The sequence below is a fragment of the Ursus arctos genome, unplaced genomic scaffold (assembly GCF_023065955.2).
Source record: "Ursus arctos isolate Adak ecotype North America unplaced genomic scaffold, UrsArc2.0 scaffold_10, whole genome shotgun sequence".
Classification (NCBI taxonomy): Eukaryota; Metazoa; Chordata; class Mammalia; order Carnivora; family Ursidae; genus Ursus; species Ursus arctos.
This window is the reverse complement of record NW_026622764.1, coordinates 51,639,267-51,657,094: the sequence shown is the minus strand read 5'-3', so window position 1 is coordinate 51,657,094 and position 17,828 is coordinate 51,639,267. Positions and strand designations below refer to the sequence as shown.

Below are 17,828 nucleotides of genomic sequence, written 5' to 3'. Positions count from 1 at the left end.
AGAAAAACTCCTCCTCAGGATCCTTTATTTGAGGTGAGCTTTGGTTGTCAACATGGGCAACTCAGGAGTTGAGGTTTTTCTACAGTATTATTTTTTTTTTGTCCTTTCTTCTTCTGGAAAGCAAATTGCCTTAAGTGCTTAATGCTGGCGATTTTTCATGTCCAGACCCTAAATTGATGAAGGGGGTGTAAATGGGCTTTCTCATAGAACAATAGTCAGGGTAATTACCCAGGGCTCTATTCAAAAAAAGGGCGTATATTTTTTCTCCGGGCACTCTGTCTGTGTCTGTAGTTAACGTCACAGAGGCATAACACATTACGGTTGCTGATGTTTCCTTGGTTGGTAAAAGCCATCAAATGACACTGTAACAATGCCCTGCTCCATTCAGTACCAGGTGCAGGGTGCCACGTGGGACGGTGACATATGCAATTTACATATTCATTCTGAGAATGAGGAATATTTTCAATGATACAATGTGCCAAAAAGGCGATCGCCTCTTTCATCAGTGTAAACCCAAGGGATCATGTATCTATCTGTTAGGATGGGAAGAGAGAGGGACACAAAAAACCAGGCTCTCGAGTGGAAAGGTGTTCTGTATGACTTTGTTGTCAGAAGACCATTTTTTGCAGCAATGTAAAAAATATAAGAAACTCTCAAACATGAACTCTGGCAAGTGACGAAATATCTAGTATGAGACCAACGTGGAACACCTGTCTTTATAGAAAAGGAAAGGGAAAAACAGAAGTGTTGTCTCATCAGACCATTGTCAGACCACTTTCCCTCGATGCCCAGGCATGAGGAATGGCCCTTCCCTGGACCACATAGGCCCAGCAGTTCTGAGGTTAGGGTTACTAGGGATAGGATAAAGAACGCTAATATTGATTCCCCCTTTAAAAGGAGGGAAACACAGAATATATTAGTGGGTGGAGGGGAGGTAAGGCTGTCTTGGTAATGGAGAAAAGGATGAGAGGGAAAGGTCGCTCAACTCTAATAATACAGTCCCTACAAAGTGATGGAAGCCAAATGCCTGAACATTGGGATATTACTCGGTACCTTTTGCTCACTAACATCAATTTTAAATACATGTTCATTCCTGTGACTTCACAGTCCCAACTGGCTGGGAAGGCTTAACCCTTGACCCTAACAATGAAGGTAGGAAGGCAGCCATGCATTTGAATAAGGGAGAAATTCAGTGTCCTTTGGCCGTATCCATTGAAAGAAGCACCTGTTAAAAAGAGGCCCAGCTCCTGTGGCTGAGAGAATGCAACATGCCTAACATGATGCGGGGCTGAGCTGGCCTCAGTTTGAAACCACAAGAGAGAGAGACAGACAGACAGACAGAGACAAAGAAGTCTGGCATGTGGCGGAATCCAAACGTCAGCATTTGATTACCGATAAAGGCTGAATTGGAACGTGAGGTTGAGGTCTGCTGTAACAACGGGCTTTTTACTGCGAGGCCTCCAGGGTGAGCATCCAGCTGCAGGCAGCCCAGGGAAGCCTTCGGCCTGGCTGCACAGCGAGGACAAGCAGAGAGGAATGAGAAGGCATACAGGCAGGCAGACGTGCTCCCTCCCTGGGAAGGAGAGAGTGAAAGGCTGCAGCAGGACCAGAAATTTTGGAGGGAAATCCACCTCATGGAAACATAGGAGTGGAGACTTCTGTCCTAGATACCTCTTTGGCACCTCCCACTATGAAATACCAAAAATGGAATTCTTGCTTTTAATCTTCAAACCCATTCCTTTTTAGGTTTTTCCTTCCCATTTTAAGGAATTCTCAGACCCAAATCCTAGAAGTAATTTTTACTTTCATCATCTCCCTCCACCAAAGCCCATATTCAGGCCATCAGGAAATCCCATTGTGTTAGCATTCAAAAATGACCCAGTTTTCTTCATTTTAACTGCCCCCATTCAAGTGCAGACTGCCTGAACTATGGCAACGGCCTGGTGTGTCAGTTAGACATGGTGTCTACCTGGGAGTAACAGAAAACCCTACCTAACTTTGTCTTAAACAAGTGAAGTTTTTTCTTTTCGTACCTGGTAAAATTGGATTTAGGTCTTTGTTGGCACGGGTTCAGGGGTGCAAGACTGTCAGGCCTGAGGGGTCTGTGAGGCTATTAGCTTTCCCTAGGTGATGGTCAAAAATGACTGCTCTTGTGCCTGCCATCACATCTCTTTTTACACACTTGAATCACATAAGAAAAAAAGGAGAGGAAAGAGGAAGAGCACAGGGTTGGCTGTGCCTTTAGAGCAAGAAAACAAAACCTGCCCAAAGATCCCTAACAGATGCCCGTTCGCATCTCATTGTGCAGAATTATTGTGTGTCCACGCCTAGCTATAAGGAAGGCAGGAAATATCCTTTTTTGACGGGGCCGGTTGCTCCCCAGAATAGAATTGGAGATCTTACAGGAAGGAGGGAGGGGGGATGGCTGCCGCATTTTGCAGTTTCTGCCGTACACAGTCCCTCCCTTTCCACTTTTATTCCTGTTCCATCTATTTTTCACACATCATCTAATATAATTCACATCATATCTTCCCCACTTAAATCCCTTGAGTAGCTTCCCATTGCACGTATAATAATATTCACTCTCCCCAGACTACAATTCTCCGTACCTGCCTCTCCAATGTCAGTTTTCCCCTCACTCACTGCGCCTTATCCACACTGGCCTCCCTCCTGAGGAGCCTGTCAGAACTGCCTCCGGCCCCTGAGCCTGTGCACCTCCGTCCTTCTGTCTGATGTGTGCTGCCCCCCCACCCCGCATGCGTGAATCCTCTCCATCCTTTAGGTCTTGGCCGAGAGTCCACCCTTCAGAGGGGCCTTTCCGCTTCACCCTTCCCCAATAGGTTCACTAGGTCCGGGGTCCTTCGGAGCACTTACCAAAATGTGCAACGATGTCATGATTTGTCTGCTTTTGATTATTAGTCATGCACGCATACCAAGTGTCCAGAACACAGACTCAGGATGAAGAGTGAGGGAGCACCTGAGTAAATGGGAAGGACGGCAGGAAGAAAGCCTGAGACGGTTCAGAAGTTCCCAGAGCACTCTGGGAATGGTTTGGCGTGGGCGGCGGCACAGTCCGGGGTCCCGGGCCCTCGGCTCTGCTCACTGGCTGTGCTTGTTGGCAATGGCTGTGCTGCACCGACCCTGGTAGCAGGCCAGGGGGCGTTGGGGGAGGTGTTAGGGAAATGTTGGCATTTCTCCATTGTAACCACGTTTCTCATCTACCTCTGCTGTGTGCGAGACCCCCCCTCAGCCCTGTGCTTTGCTTCTGGGGAAGTGTTTCGGCAGCCAGCAGAGACGGGCAAGAGCCCCAGCTGATGCTGCCCCCTGCAGTGTTGCGGTGCCCATCCCAGCCACGGAGGGCCTGAGGGGCCTTCGTGTGCCTTGATGGCTAAGGCCCTTTGGGACACCTTCCAGATGGGAGAGATCTTACATGTGAGCGTGACCTGGAATTAAGCTTTTGAGGGAGAACAGGAAGGTTGCAGGTCTTACCGAACCACCTCAGGATTTTCCATTCTTCCCTATGTGTTTTACAAAGATGACTGCTCCCCCAGTGCAAAGGGGAGCCACAGCCCACCGTTCGTCACGACAGCAGCAGCAGTAACCTGGCTAAGCTGCTAGGTGTGTGCACATTTCATCACCCTTTGAGTTTTAAATGCATCTCGTTTCCTGTCTGGTGCAGTTACGTCTGTTTGTCTCAACCACGTTTTCCAGTTATCCCAGCTCCCTTTAGTGTGGTGGGGTGAGTTTCGCATCGGTACCTGGATATGCTTCTAACATAATGACTGCCAAAGTCCACAGTGATTGGCACACTTGCTGCATTTTCCAAAAGCAGAACCAGCCACACCCCCATTTGCCCGCCTTAATACTTCTGGAAAACACCGCAGGAACCCCACTTCGGCTTTCTCATTTAGAATTAGATCACGATTGTTAAGCATGAAAATTCAGGAATGGCATCTCAGTTTTCTTTCTCCTATGGGGCTGGAATCTGGTTGTTTGGCAGTTAGCACGAGTGCACCCTCCCACATAAAAGACCTCCACAGCGCCAGCGCCCTTCTCCATAGCAGCAAGCAGTGGTCTCTCCGTTGGATAGCCACGAGTGTCAGGAAATTGTTCTGAGGCAATTTGAAAGCAAGTATATTGATGAGCGGGCTTATTACAGCAGGTGGGGCTGGCCTGGTGTCCGGAAGGGAGGGACATTTAACAACTTCCAGAGAAGTGCAGGCTGATTTTTGCAAAGCTCCAAGCACGGTAAAAGTTTGGGTCCCTAGATAGATTTTACTGGAAATAGGAGAAGGGAAATTTCATTAAGCGTTAGTCCATTAAACCGGGTTAGATGCACCCATCCTTGCTTTGCTTGTCATATGTGTCCTTGCTTTCATATTTGAGCAGATAGCATTTGCTCAAGGGGGAACAAAAATCAAGAGCCATGAATAATAACATAAAGAAAAAGTTGTGATTTATTTCAGGATTTACATCAAGGTCCAGTATTCACCTTCCAGCCTTGTTGGTGTTCACTCCTACGAGCATTTGTTTGAGTTCTAAGCTTTCTCGTATCTCTGGTCTTCACCCCAGGACCAGCTATTAAACATTATCAAGCAGGCCTCGTTTCCGTCTGAGCCTTGGCTTTCAGCATCAAGGGGCAGCCCCTCACGCACCCAAGAGTTTGGGGAGCTCGACATCCATTCACTTCTGTTTGGGATCATTTTTTACTTCCGACCACGGATGCGCAGTCATGAACGATGTTAGCTGAGGACGCCATCCATCCCAGTGTGGCAGCTGGGGCTCTCATCTTTTCCGGCCAGCTGGGTAGATCTCATCTGCTAGATATAGAAGAAAGAGAAGAAAGAGGAAAAAAAAATGTCAGCACAGGTGAATCATCGCACTCTTAGGTCATCTTATCCTTAGGTCATCCTTGACTCAGGTTTATGTCATTTCTTTACCCGTCCATTTGGCAGAAAACTTCCGTAGTTTTCCCGACTGAGAGACTTTGGGGTTTTGACCTTCTTTGCTTTTTAAAAATGTATACTTCATAGGCACTCCCCACAGGCTGCCCACTTTCAGTTTCTCAGTTACGAGCAAAGCTTGTCATTTCCAAGCTCGGAGAGGAGCTGTTTATGAAGTTCAGGAAGCATGTACCACAGCATTCAATTATTAATATGCATGCCAAGATGATCAATTGTGCATGCCTTGTTACAGCACACACTCATCTAATGAAAATTTAAACACTCCATGATATCCCCACTTTGGTACTTCCCCAACACGCTTCCCAGTAAGAGAGAAGAGAAGTAAGGGAGTAACGTGGGGGAAAGGCAATTGGGAAAGCAGACGGCAGTGGAGAAGGGTTTATTAATATTAATTTAAGAATGCGTGCCATCAATATAATGAGCAGGACTGCAAAGTAGAAACTGTAGAATGTCAGAGCGGGAGGGGACCTCAGAGACCTGTTGTCTCACACCCTCTCATTTTCGAGAGGAGGAAACTGAGGTTCTAGAGCAGACGTGAGAGGCCTTGGTCATTTAGCAGTTTACGGACAGATTAGAACCCAGGACACTTGGCCCATTGCACAGTTAGCTGTCTACCACCGTGCTTATGTGTGTTTTTATGAACAGTGAAAATGAGCAGAGGCGGATATCATAGCTGTAAATTTCTAGCGTACAGGTGGAGTTGAAGAAGTGTTCAGTGATGTTCCGCGCTGGCTTCACACGGAATATAAATGCTGCTGTCTGGTTAGGAAATGAAGCCTTTGCCTCTAGCACTGCCCTCTCCCCCCTCCACGCGGATGCCTACGCTACAGCCCTTGCCTCAGGTATTTCCCTCCGCCCCAGGCCAGAACTGGAGCCCGGCCTCTGCCACACATGCTTCTAGTATAGCTCCTGCCCCTGGCCTCCTCTTCTACCCTCCATGGTGCTTATTAACACGCTCCCTAACCCCTTGAGCATTTAATTCTTTGCTAATTATCTCATGTGGGATTTTTGTTTTTTCTTCTAGCAAGGCTTTAGGCTAAACAGAGACACAGAGGACACTACTCCCACAGCATAGCAGAGACCTCAGTACAACTATTGGCTGTTGATCAGAGATCATAGACGGACATGAAGGTGGTATCAGAAATTGGGCTGGAGCCTAAAAACGGCAAGACACATTCTAAATGTTGGGGTTTTTGAATAAGCCATGATCTCGGCTGACTTTGCTCCAATATGCCAACCTCCTTCAAGTAGAATATTCTTCAGCTGAGAATCCTGCAGGAGTGCTATGCCAGTCCTGTTATTAATCTTACTTTAACCTGGAGATGGGAAAGCTTAGACCAACCATGCACATTTGCTTTGCATGTTTATGATAGGAAACAATGCAACCGTCATCTTAGATCTTGAAAATGGCAAACAGGGGAGAGGCTGTTGACTGGGCCCGAGGAGATCCTGGTTCTAATCCCGGCCGGACCATCAGGTAGCCAGGTGACTTTAGGGCAGTCTGCTGAGCATCCCGAGTCTCAGTTTCCCCATCTGTTCAGTAGTGGACAGGTTTGACCAGACAGCCCCCCCCCCCCTGCCTAAAGCCCATTCCCATTCCAAAAATTCTGCAGTGCTTATCACGTCAGTGACTTTGAGCCCTTTTTTTTCTGAATATCTGAAACAGAGCCAGCCTCTCTGCAGGGACCCAGCCAGGATGCCGAAAGCTCCTTCGCTGATCACAGAACAGTGGATCCAATATCCTCCCAGGCGTGTGCCCTGTTTCTGCCTCTCTCTGGAGGTTGTGTCTGCAGGGCGGCCCTGCAAATTTCAAGCCACATTCCAACCCCGGGAGTGTGTGTGCGGCACCCGGGCAGTGCTGCAGACTGTAGACAGGTCTCCTCCGTCACGTCCTCATCTGTTTTCTTGACTAACATCTTAAAAGCCTCGGGTGTTTGAATGAATGATGAAATTCACCCACAAATATTTACTGGGCCCCTGTTAAGTACCGAGTAGTGCACGGAGCGCTGGAGTGACAGATGAGGGGTCTCTGATCTTCCTGTGGACCGTGACCCCCCTTTCAGACAGATGGGTGTCATCATCCACATTTCTTCTGCCTGAAAAGCTCTTTCTGAAACCATTCACTTCTTAGGAACATCTCAGCTAAACATTTTTTTTTTTATTTCTGCCAAGGGAAATTTGGCTTCTATGTTCCTGCTGTCGGAAAGGAATTTTATGAAGTGTTAAAATGTTTTCTGTGTCTGTGGTCGTCATTGCTATCGTTCATCCATGGGAAAAAAATTCCCCCTAACTGCTTTCGCAGCTCGGCAGGTTTTCTGTTTCTCCTCCAAATCATACTGATGGCTATATTTGCCAGTGTTTTAAGTGCTGGAAGCGTTATTTTCATTAAAAAAAAAAAAATACCTATTTGCTCTCAGGGAGTAAATGTCCAGAGAAAATATTTTTTATAAGAACTTCCAAATCAAGAATGAGCGCAGAATTTCCTACTTCACAGGATAGCAAAACCAATAGGAGAGGATACTGGAAGCCTGCCAGAGCTGAGCTGAGCCTTTTTTGGTCTCTCTCCTCGCAGTCTCACTGAAAATATAGGTACTGAGCCAAGTAATACCACTACGATAATAACATGAAAAACAAATGTTTTACTGATAGCAAAATAAGAGACAGAAATTAAACCTTACACTCTGGAATCATAAGGAATTGTGGAAGGCTAGATTTCAAGAGCTAACGTAGTATGTGTTACATGAAGAGCACAGCAATTTAGGAAAGACAGAACTTTGGGGAGCTAGAGATGAAACCCCATTGTCTGTCTTTGTTGTTGTTTTTTAAGTTCCATGATTCATTAGTTGCGTATAATACCCAGTGCACTATGCAATACGTGCCCTCCTTACTACCCATCACCAGCCTATCCCACTATCTTGATACGAGCCCACTTGTAGGGACTGGAAAAGAAGCCACCGCCAAGTGTAAGGAAGAGGTGTGTGTGGTGGGGGAGGGGGCATGGAGGAAGAGGGGATAGGCTGTGAGGAAGCAGTCTCGGAGCTACTTGGGAAAGAATCCACGTGCAAACATTTTTTTTTTTTCACAAAAACTTTTTAAAGCCAAGACACTTTCAAACTAGATCTGAGGAAAAGTGAGGTGTCGGTACAGTTACTTTAAGGCAGATATGATGTGTTCTGGACTCTTCTGTGCAACTGAGGGAGAAGTACAAGTTGGTGTCCATGCCCAAGCAAAGGAAAATTGTGCCCAGGGAGGATCATGAGAGTGTAGCCACAAAGTGAGAGGACTGTTATTTAAGGACATAAACTGCTTAGGTTTGTAGACACCTTTTCTGGAAGGGTAGTCGTATGACCCACAAAGCCAAAAATATTTCCTGTTTCTTTGCGGAAAAAGCTTGCTGACCCGTCTTCTGTAGGATCACAGAGCTGGGGAGGATATTTAGAAATGGCTAGTCCATCCCCTTTTGCTCTGGGCCTCAAACATAGAGGCTTTCTTCAGGCCAAACGGCTGCTTGACGGTGGAGCTCAGACTTTACCCACGACACAGGTTTCCTGGCTCTCCCTCCCCGCGGAAGCTCACAGGCAGGCCCACGGTGTCACAGTCCTAAAAGCACTCCCTCATCTGTGCCCCACCTCGTCAGGTTTCCCCTGCTGTGGTTCATTATCCGACAAAAGTGATGAACAGAAGTAGGGCGGAGTGCATTTTAGATGCTGTGTGCTAGGGCACACGCAGAGGGAGTCACTACCAGTCTGGGAGACACACAAGAAGTAGGGGCCCTTTGCAGACATTGTTTCTTCTCTTCACTGCCTTTCAGATTCCTCGGTACACTTTTAGAGAGGGGTCCGTCAGCTTCCTGCCCCATGACAATCTCAACTATTTGGCTTCTTCATTTTAGATAATGCTACATACCTTAAGTTTTGGCCCAGGGGTCCTCCAAGCCTTTCCTGCCTCCTTTGGTGCTCTCTGCAGGCTTCTTTTCCTCCTGTGACTCTGTCCTGTCCATGGCTGTCTCCCCCCAGGGCTGCAAGGACCAGCAGCATCTTTGGATCTCCCTACCCCCAGCACCCAGTACAGTGCCTGGCATGATACACCCCCCAGTGCTCATGAGACTTTGGCCCATAGTATAAATACACAAACGAATGCTTATAAATACAGTTGACCTTGAACAACATGGGTTTGAACTGTGCTGGTCCACAAATTTTTTCAATATAGTACAGTACTACTGTAAATGTATTTTCTCTTATGATTTTCTTAACGTTTTTCTCTAGCCTCCTTTATTGTAAGAATACAGTATGTAATACATATAACATACAAAATATGTGTTGATCAGCTATTTTGTAAACCGTAAATAGGAGGCTATTACGTTTTGGGGGAGTCAAAAGCTATATGCGATTTTAACTGGGGGGGGGGGTCAGTGTTCCTCACCCCGCCCCATTGTTCCAGGGTCAGATACACATAATTTGAAGTTGAGAGGATACAATTCCATTGCCAGTTTCACCACTTGCTAAGTATATGACCTTGGACAAGTAATTATACCTCTCTGGGAATCTATTTCTTTATCTGTGAAATGGGCATAATGGAAGCACCAGCCCCAGAGGGTTACTGGGAAATTTAAATGAGATAATTTTTAAATCAGAGGTTCTCAAACTTCAGCATTCATTGGAATGACCTGGAAAGCTTGTTAAAACATTCTACAGGATTAATGGTTGCCAGAGGCAGAGGGTAGAGGTACAGGAAATGGGTGAAGGGCATTAAAAGGTACCAACATCCAGTTTTTTCGTAAAATACTTAGTAGGCATGAAATTGGAGTGCAGTTTGGCAGTAGCTCTCAAAAATTTAAAATTCAGATACTCTTTTATCTGTTCCACTGCTAAGAATTTCTTATAAAGACACTTAGATAAAAATGTCAAAAGATATGTCTGAGGATGTTCATTGCAGCCTTATTAACACAGGAATACCCCAGAGATCCTGTGAGCTCAGTTCCAGACTCCCACCGTAAAGGGAATATCACAATAAAGTGAGCACAGTGAATTTTTGGTGGCCCAGTGCACATAAAAGGTGTACTTACACTGTTATAGTCTATTAAGTGTGCAACAGCGTTATGTCTACAAAAACAGTGTACATACCCTGATTAAAAAGTACTTTGTGGCTGGGGCGCCCGGCTGGCTCAGTCAGTTAAGCATCTGACTCTTGATTTTGGCTCAGATCATGATCTCAGGGTCATGAGTTCTTTGCTGGGCAAGGAGCCTGCTTAAGGTTTTCTCTCTCTCCCTCTCTAAAAGCATAAAATAAGATAAAATAAAAATAAAAACACTTTGTGGTTACAAAATGCTAACCATCTGAGTTTTCAGGGAGTTATAATCTTTTTGCTGACGGAGGGTCTTGCCTCGTTGTTGAGGGCTGCTGACTGATCAGATTGGTGCTTGCTGAGGGCTGGGGTGGTTGGGGTAGTTTCTTAAAATAAGACCGCAGTGAAGCTTGCCACATCAGTTGACTCTTCCTTTTACTTGAACACTTAGAGGCCATTGTAGGGTTAATAACTGGCCTAATTTCAATATTGTGTGTCTCAGGAGCTAGGGAGACCCCAGGAGAGGGAGAGAGACGGGGGAACAGCCAGTCCGTGGAGCAGTAAGATTTGATAAGTTCACCATCTTACGTGGGTATGGTTTGCAGCACCCCAAAACAATTACAGTAGTAACATTAACAATCCCTGACCAGTATCATTATAACAAATATAATAATGATGAAAAGTTTGAAATACTGCAAGAATTACCAAAATATGGCACAGGGACATGCAGTGAAGAAATGCTGTTGGAAAAATGCTGTTGGTAGACTCTGGACACAGAGTTGCCACGAGCCTTCAGTTTGTAAAAATACACAATCGCCTGTGAAGTGTAATAAAAGGAAGCACAGTGAAGCAAAGTATGCCTTTGACATGCGTATCAGTAGATTTCCAAGATATGTGAAGTGAAAAAGAGCAAGTTTCAGCACAGTGTATGTAATATTAGCACTTGTGTGTAAAGAAAGAAAGGTTATACATAGAAAAATAGACCGTCTATACTTTGTGCATAAGGTTTTTCTTCGGATGGCGATGCTAGAATCTGTAAGAGTGGTTACCTTTAAAGAGAGAAACTGGATGGGAGGCAGCCAGGATGGGAAGGTAGCCTTTTACATTTTGTTTTGTTCCTTTTTTCTCATATACATCAATTACTTTTATTTAGTCAATAGGGATAATTTACACAGGGGGATTTATTGGATTTTAAAAGCCTAATAAATGCTGCATATTATAAGGAACCATTAAAATTGTAATATTCTCATAGATTTTTGTTTTGATACTTCTGAAAATGTTTGAATATATGCATTAGTAAGGGGATCTACAGTTCCTGAAACGTATTGGGATTTACACAAAGTTCAAGAAGTCACCATCTGTCAAATATCTTAACCATTTATTTGAATCATATCCCATTCCCTGCTTACTCGAAATTGGCTAAAGGCATCCTATTTCTTTTTTTTTTTTTCTTTTATAATTTGATCACCATGTTTCTCTTTCTTTCTGTCTCCATCCCCATCCCCGCCAAAGATCTAGCGTCAACCAACTATCTGGCGTCATCTAGCCAGGAAGTTAAGGAACGTGATGCCTGCTTGTGGCGTCCTGGCCACAGGTTAACACGGCTCTAATGGATTCACAGTGTCACGCAGCAGTGCTTTCTCACTCATCTCAAGAGAAAACCCCAGAGTGCCCTTTTTCCTCCTCAACTTGAAATTCCAGTCCATGCCTCCCTAATGTATGGGTCTGACCGTGTTAATTCTCTATTTCCTGGGCGTCCTGCCAGGCTGACTGGCAGGCTCGTCTGTGCTCAGGACCCAGAGTGAGTAGCAGGAATCTCTCCGGGAGTCTCTTCTTGCAGCTTCCCCAGCCCCTGCCGACACTCACCGCTCCTCCCCCTGGCTTTGTCTTGCTCCTCTGGGCGTCCTGAGAGCCTGAATCACTTACCGCATTTCCTCCGTTATAATTCTTCAGTCCGGAGCCAAGACTCATCAATTCTGCCCTAGCCTTTAGGATTTAAAAACAACAGTAACAAGCCAGGGAGGGGAGGTCAACTGTTTCATTAGTGATGTGCCTTTCTTTGAACATCTTTTCTGAGCTCTTCATAGGGGATGTGGAAAAACGTCATCCCTTAAAGGAAAACCAAATTTCCTCGGAGCCCTACAGAGTTAGGCTCTATGATGAGCCCAGATAACATTAAAAACAAAAATTGAGCTTGGAAGATTTGTTTGAGATGCGTGATTTAGGCAAGCCTTCTGCCTGTAAGGACTTAAGTTTCTCCAGGTATTTGCGACACTAAAGGGATTGAAGGCTCTTTCACAGCTATTTAGCTGGAGCACAAGACATAGGAAGTGGAGGACCCTGAGGAAGAACGCAGTCAGGAGGACAAGGAAGAGAAAGGGCTGTGTTTGTCTTCTTCGGAGGAGCCTGACCTTCCTCTTCCGTGCTTCCAAGGCTTTTCTGCCCAGAGCTCAGAATTCCGGAGCCTTGTGCAGCCTGGAAATCTGAGGTTTTGTGCTTGGTGCTCCGCTCCTTCCCAGAGAGTTTGTTTATTTTATTTTATTTTATTTTATTTTATTTTATTTTATTTTATTTTATTTTATTTTATTTTTTATTTTTATATATTTTATTTATTTATATGCCAGAGAGAGAGAGAGCACAAGCAGGGGGAGCAGCAGGCAGAGGGAGAAGCAGGCTCCCCCCTGAGCAGGGAGCCCGATGTGAGGCTCAATGTGGGGCTTGATCTCAGGACCCTGGAATCATGACCTGAGCCAAAGGCAGAGGCTTCACCGACTGAGCCCCCCAGGCGCCCCCCAGAGAGCTTGTTTAAATGGGGCCTGTTTCTGGGTAAATGGGTGTCCTGTTCTGAGCTTTCTTTCCCTTAGACTGAAGGCAAGTGATTCTAAAGATAATTTACAAAGTTTTCTTCCAAGTGAGGAGTACGTTCTGAACTCAGCAGATGTCCAAACATTTTGAGGTGGTGAAAAGTATTTTAAAAAAAATTATTAAATTACTTAGTCTTACGGATTTAAAAAAAAAATTCTGAAGACCATATGCACATATGTGTATGTGTTATGTGTGTGTGTGGGGGGGTCTTTTTACATGCACACGGACAAGAGAATGAATAATCACTAGTAGGATATTAAATTAATGAAACAGGGAGAACCCAGACAGAGGTGGCCCTAATGTGGTGGCGTACGGAAGCAAACACAAATCCAAGCCTCCGAATGCCTGAAAGTTACAAAATCAAAACCTAAGGACAACCAGTCACAAGGAGCCAACTAGACTTGAAGCTGTGACCAATCCGTGATTTCCTTGCTTTGCTTCTGCCTTTTCTCTAGAAAAACCTGTTCCCAGCTCCTGCCGGGCAGGGGAGCGCTCCTAACCACTTCCGGTTTGGCACTGCCTGATTCCATCGATTTTTGCTCAAGTAAACTCTTGAAATTTTTGATAGACCTCAGTTCATCTTTTAACAAGGGGCTTGCAGCTGCAAAGAGTGATTAGCAATTTCATCAAAGCTCTATTATCCTTCCCTCAGGTTCACTTATACCTGCTGGATATATGTTAGTGACTCTAGTGTGACATCTAAGACTGACATTCAAACGTACTGGTGAAAAATCACTTTTGATTTTTTCATGATTCTCAAATAACTTAATTTAGGCAAAACACTTAAAATGTACAATTTGGCAGTGGGCTGGGGGAAATTTGCAAGGTGTGTGAAGGTAGATTTAAATTTTCTGACTGATCTCTTTCTTTTGATAGTACTTCAAAAATATTTAAGTGTATAGCTGATCCAGGCTCAAGTGGGGCCTTGGAGCCAGCAGTCTCTAGCCCACTGGGGGTGGTACCGGCACGGGTTGGGATTGATCTGAATTTGTTCTTCTATAAGCTGCTTTTCTGAACAAATGCCAATACCATCTCTTCTCTGAGCTTTTAGGTAGAATTTTATTTTATTTTGTTTTGTTTTATTTTATTTTATTTTATTTTATTTTATTTTATTTCTTTTATTTTTTTAAAGATTTTATTTATTCATTTGAGGGAAAGGGAGAGCACAGAGGGTGAGGAAAAGGGAGAAGCAGACTCGCTACTGAGCAAGGAGCCCGATGCGGGGCTCAATCCCAGGACCCGGAGATCATGACCTGAGCTGAAGGCAAATGCTTCACTGACCGAGCCACCCAGGCACGCCTTAGGTAGAATTTTAAACATTCAATTTAGTTAGTAACCACTTGTAGTTTTATAGTCTATAGGACAATTAGCGTGAATTTTGTACCAGGAAAGTAGTGAGTGGTGGTCAAATTCGTGGACTGGCTCTTTGGTGTTCCCTGCTGGAGACAATGAAGAGTGTATGCTGGGGCCCCTGGTGGCATGGTCGGTTGAGTGTCCGACTCTTGGTTTCGGATCAGGTCCTAATCTCAGGGTTGAGAGATTGAGCCCCGAGTCCGGAGCGCCTTCAGACTCTCTCTCCCTCTTCCTCTGCCCCTCTTACTCATGCACTTGCTCTCTTTTAAAAATCTTTAAAAAAAAAAAAAGTGTATGGTCTTTACCTGTGACATCACCACCAGCGGTCATCCTGATTTATGATTTTGAAAACCTGCTGTCTTTGAATCACATTCATTAAGGCATACTCTTTGAGGTGGTTTTTCCCTAATGATGATGAATTCCTGCTGATCCAAGCACTCTTTCTTAGTCCTTCTGTGTGCCCAAGAACTTTCATTCGCAAGACAAATGGCTGGTTGGGGGCAGTCTGCGCAGAAATGAGAGAAGTCAACCGGGCCTTGGAAACGCTATGAGAATATTTTTTAAGCCTAAACTGAGTTCCACAGTTTTTGGTTTTGGGGGGTTCTTTATTATTTGTTCATATGTGTGGGAAAAGTATGAAACTTAATAAGAAGTATAAAGTTAGCCACATTTAGTTTTGCTTTTAATTAATTACCATACTGAAAAGAACACAATTGCCCGAAATTGAGAATAGTCCAGAAAATTTAAGACCTGTTTTGAGTCTTGACTTCTTTCTGAACCCCAGGAAGTGTTTCAGCTCCACCTAGGTGACCTTCAGGCATGCCGAATTCAGCGTGTTCAAAAGCAAACTCTTTACCTTCTCTCCCAGACCTCCCCCTCTGCTTGTCCTCTTGGTCTCTGATGTACTTCCCAAGCCTGAGCCATTCTTGTCTCCCCTTCTTCTTCCTCATAGCAAGTCAGCCACTTGTGCTATCAGCTCTGCTCCATCACATGACTCCTTGCCGCTGCCTCTATGTCCGCGCTCTGCTTTAACTCAAGCCTTCATCATTTCTCCTGAACAAATCCTACTCAGATGTGTGCGTCCTAAGGCTACACTATAAAGCTCGCCAGCAGGCTTAGCATCCACTGTCCTTCCTGATCCATTCTCACCCAGCCCCAACCCTACAAAGTCCTTTCATGACTCCATACCATCCTTTGAACTGGGGAGCAAGCATTGATTCATCATTTAAGACCTAGCAACAATGATGCCTTCTTTGGGGGGTGTTTCCTGACTCCCCCTACTGTATCCCCATACCATCATCCATACTTCTCTTGTTCAGGATAATTAATTATCTTTCTTTTTCCCTAGAGACTGTGATCTCATCAAGGGCAGGCGCTGTCTTAATTATATGTTTCTAGCAGTCAGTCAAGTGCTTGCTAACTGGAGGATCTCAGATGTTTGCGGTATGAAAGGGTGGGTGGATGGATGATTGAAGTGAAAGTATGCCCTCGGATATGGTGACAACATGTTCTGAGTAACTGAGGCACTTTGCCTCAAACTGGAAACATCTGCAGTGGTACATGGCTTGAGTAGATATTAGAGGATCTATTTTTACCCTTGAACTTGTTTGTATTTGGCCATTGGGTCTTTCTTCTAAGTGCTTTCCCTTCTGTATGCTTCCATAGGTATTACTGGCCTCTCTTACCTTCTCCTTACTCCTTACACACATATATGAACAGGGAATTTTCTCTCTAGTGTATCCTCTTTATTCACAGCCTTTCTTGATAGATGGCGGCATTTTGACTATCACCACCCAAATACTCAGCCAAATACTGCCCCTTCCCCTATGGATACCACAGTTCTCACTCTTCTAAATGATGCCTATTGAAAGCTCTATTCTTAAAGCAATGGGGTCCGTTACTCTTAAACTGTCTCATGATTACCACCCCTGCCAGATAATCTCATCTGACCGTGAATTTCCCCACTGCCTATTGGGCTGACTGCTCTGTGTTGCCCGTGCAGAAGCTAGCCTGAAGTCCCCCACGACTCCAGTCTGCATGCAGACAAAACAACAGAAAGCAGGGGGGAGCTAGTCCTCCACCAGCAGTGGGGCCCCGCAGAGGCCTGGGAGCCGGAGGTCAGGGGAACGTCAGCACTTGGAGCAGTCAAAGTGGCTGGCCTGGCAGTGTGACTTCTTCCAGATGAGGTCAGGGAGGGGAGCCACATGTACGCGTGGAGAGTGTGGGCGAAGGTGACAGCACGTCCTCCCGTTACAAATTAAGTGCAACCAGTTCATCATGTGACCTGATGATAAAGTTGGATAAATAAGCAGGTTTGGAGTTGGGATTCTCTCAAGGTAGAAAAGAGTAAACATCAAAGCCTCTGTGAGAATTACCCATTGATTGGGAAGTGGTTGCTCATTAGCATTATAAGATATTTACAACGTGTAAGTGAACAGAATCTACTTTCCGCCTCTGCTCCATCACATACTTGTTCATTCTGTGGGCTAATTTTTTAAATTGTGGCACCAGGTGTTAGTTCTGCGGGGATTATGCTATTACTCTTTGCCATACTTCGGACACCTGGAAGATTTGGAAGATCTTTGATGCCCTTTTTTATAATAGAGCCTTGGGAATCACTTAAGAAGGATTTATGTTTAGATAGAGTATTAACATCCATGAGAAGCTAATTCTAACTGTGCCTTCCTAACTAAACATTCAGAAATTCAGGTTTAAACATATGGTTAATTCAGTGCTATAATTTCCTTAATCCCATGCTTATGAGATCAATAACTGTTTAAGCAAGATTGGATCTGCAGTTGGTTGGCCCACCCTAACATCCACCACGAAGAGCTCCTCCCTTTCTCTGTGGAGCTTTGTCCACAGCCCCACAACATGTATCATTCCAGTAGCCCTCTGCCTGGGAGCCACAAAAGTGCGAAATGAAGTCAAAGTGAGAGAGTTAGGACTTGAAGGGGTTTGGGAGGACAGCCTTATGAAAGCGGAAATGGCAGAGCAGAACGGTATGTGGTCCTGATGAACTACAGAGGGTGCCCCTAGTGTTGAAATGCCATCTGCATGCCTGTACCGCTGGTTGGGTGAGCCTCCGTCTGTCTTGCGGTGGAGGCTATGGCTCCTGCTCCCCTCCAGAGGGCTGGAGGGCTGACTGCAGCGGGTGCAGGGGCTGGGAGGGCGAGGGGTGGGAAGGAGAAAGCCAAGGAGTAAAAATGGCCCTTGAGACTGAGGGGCAATATGAAACACCTACTCATTGCCCCAGCTTGGAACTTGGAGGTGGTAATGTCTTCAGAGGACTGCAGCTGAGTCCTTGAGATGGAGACCAAAAAAGAGAAAGATAAGTGTTTGGCTCTTCCTAATTCAGCCGCTCCACCCTGGCTTCACCTCTGAGCCCCCAACCCAGGCACTACTCTATCCGTCTATCTGTATCTGTATGCCAACACCAGATCTGTATCTGTAGATGTAGGTATCTAGACATACCAAGTCACATTTTTGAACAAGAGCTGTGGAGTGCTTGGAAGCATAAGCCCATGAACTCTTCCCAGTCGTATTTAGAATTTGTTTTAACCTAAAGTTATGGAGACAGA

The 17,828-nt window shown here is 45.2% G+C and overlaps 1 protein-coding gene across 4 annotated transcripts in view; it reads left to right on the top strand.

Annotated features, from left to right (window-relative positions):
- The window catches only part of ENOX1 (ecto-NOX disulfide-thiol exchanger 1), a 539,166-nt gene that overhangs the window by 399,270 nt on the left and 122,068 nt on the right, over positions 1–17,828 (top strand). The gene's annotated exons all lie outside the window — the stretch shown is intronic.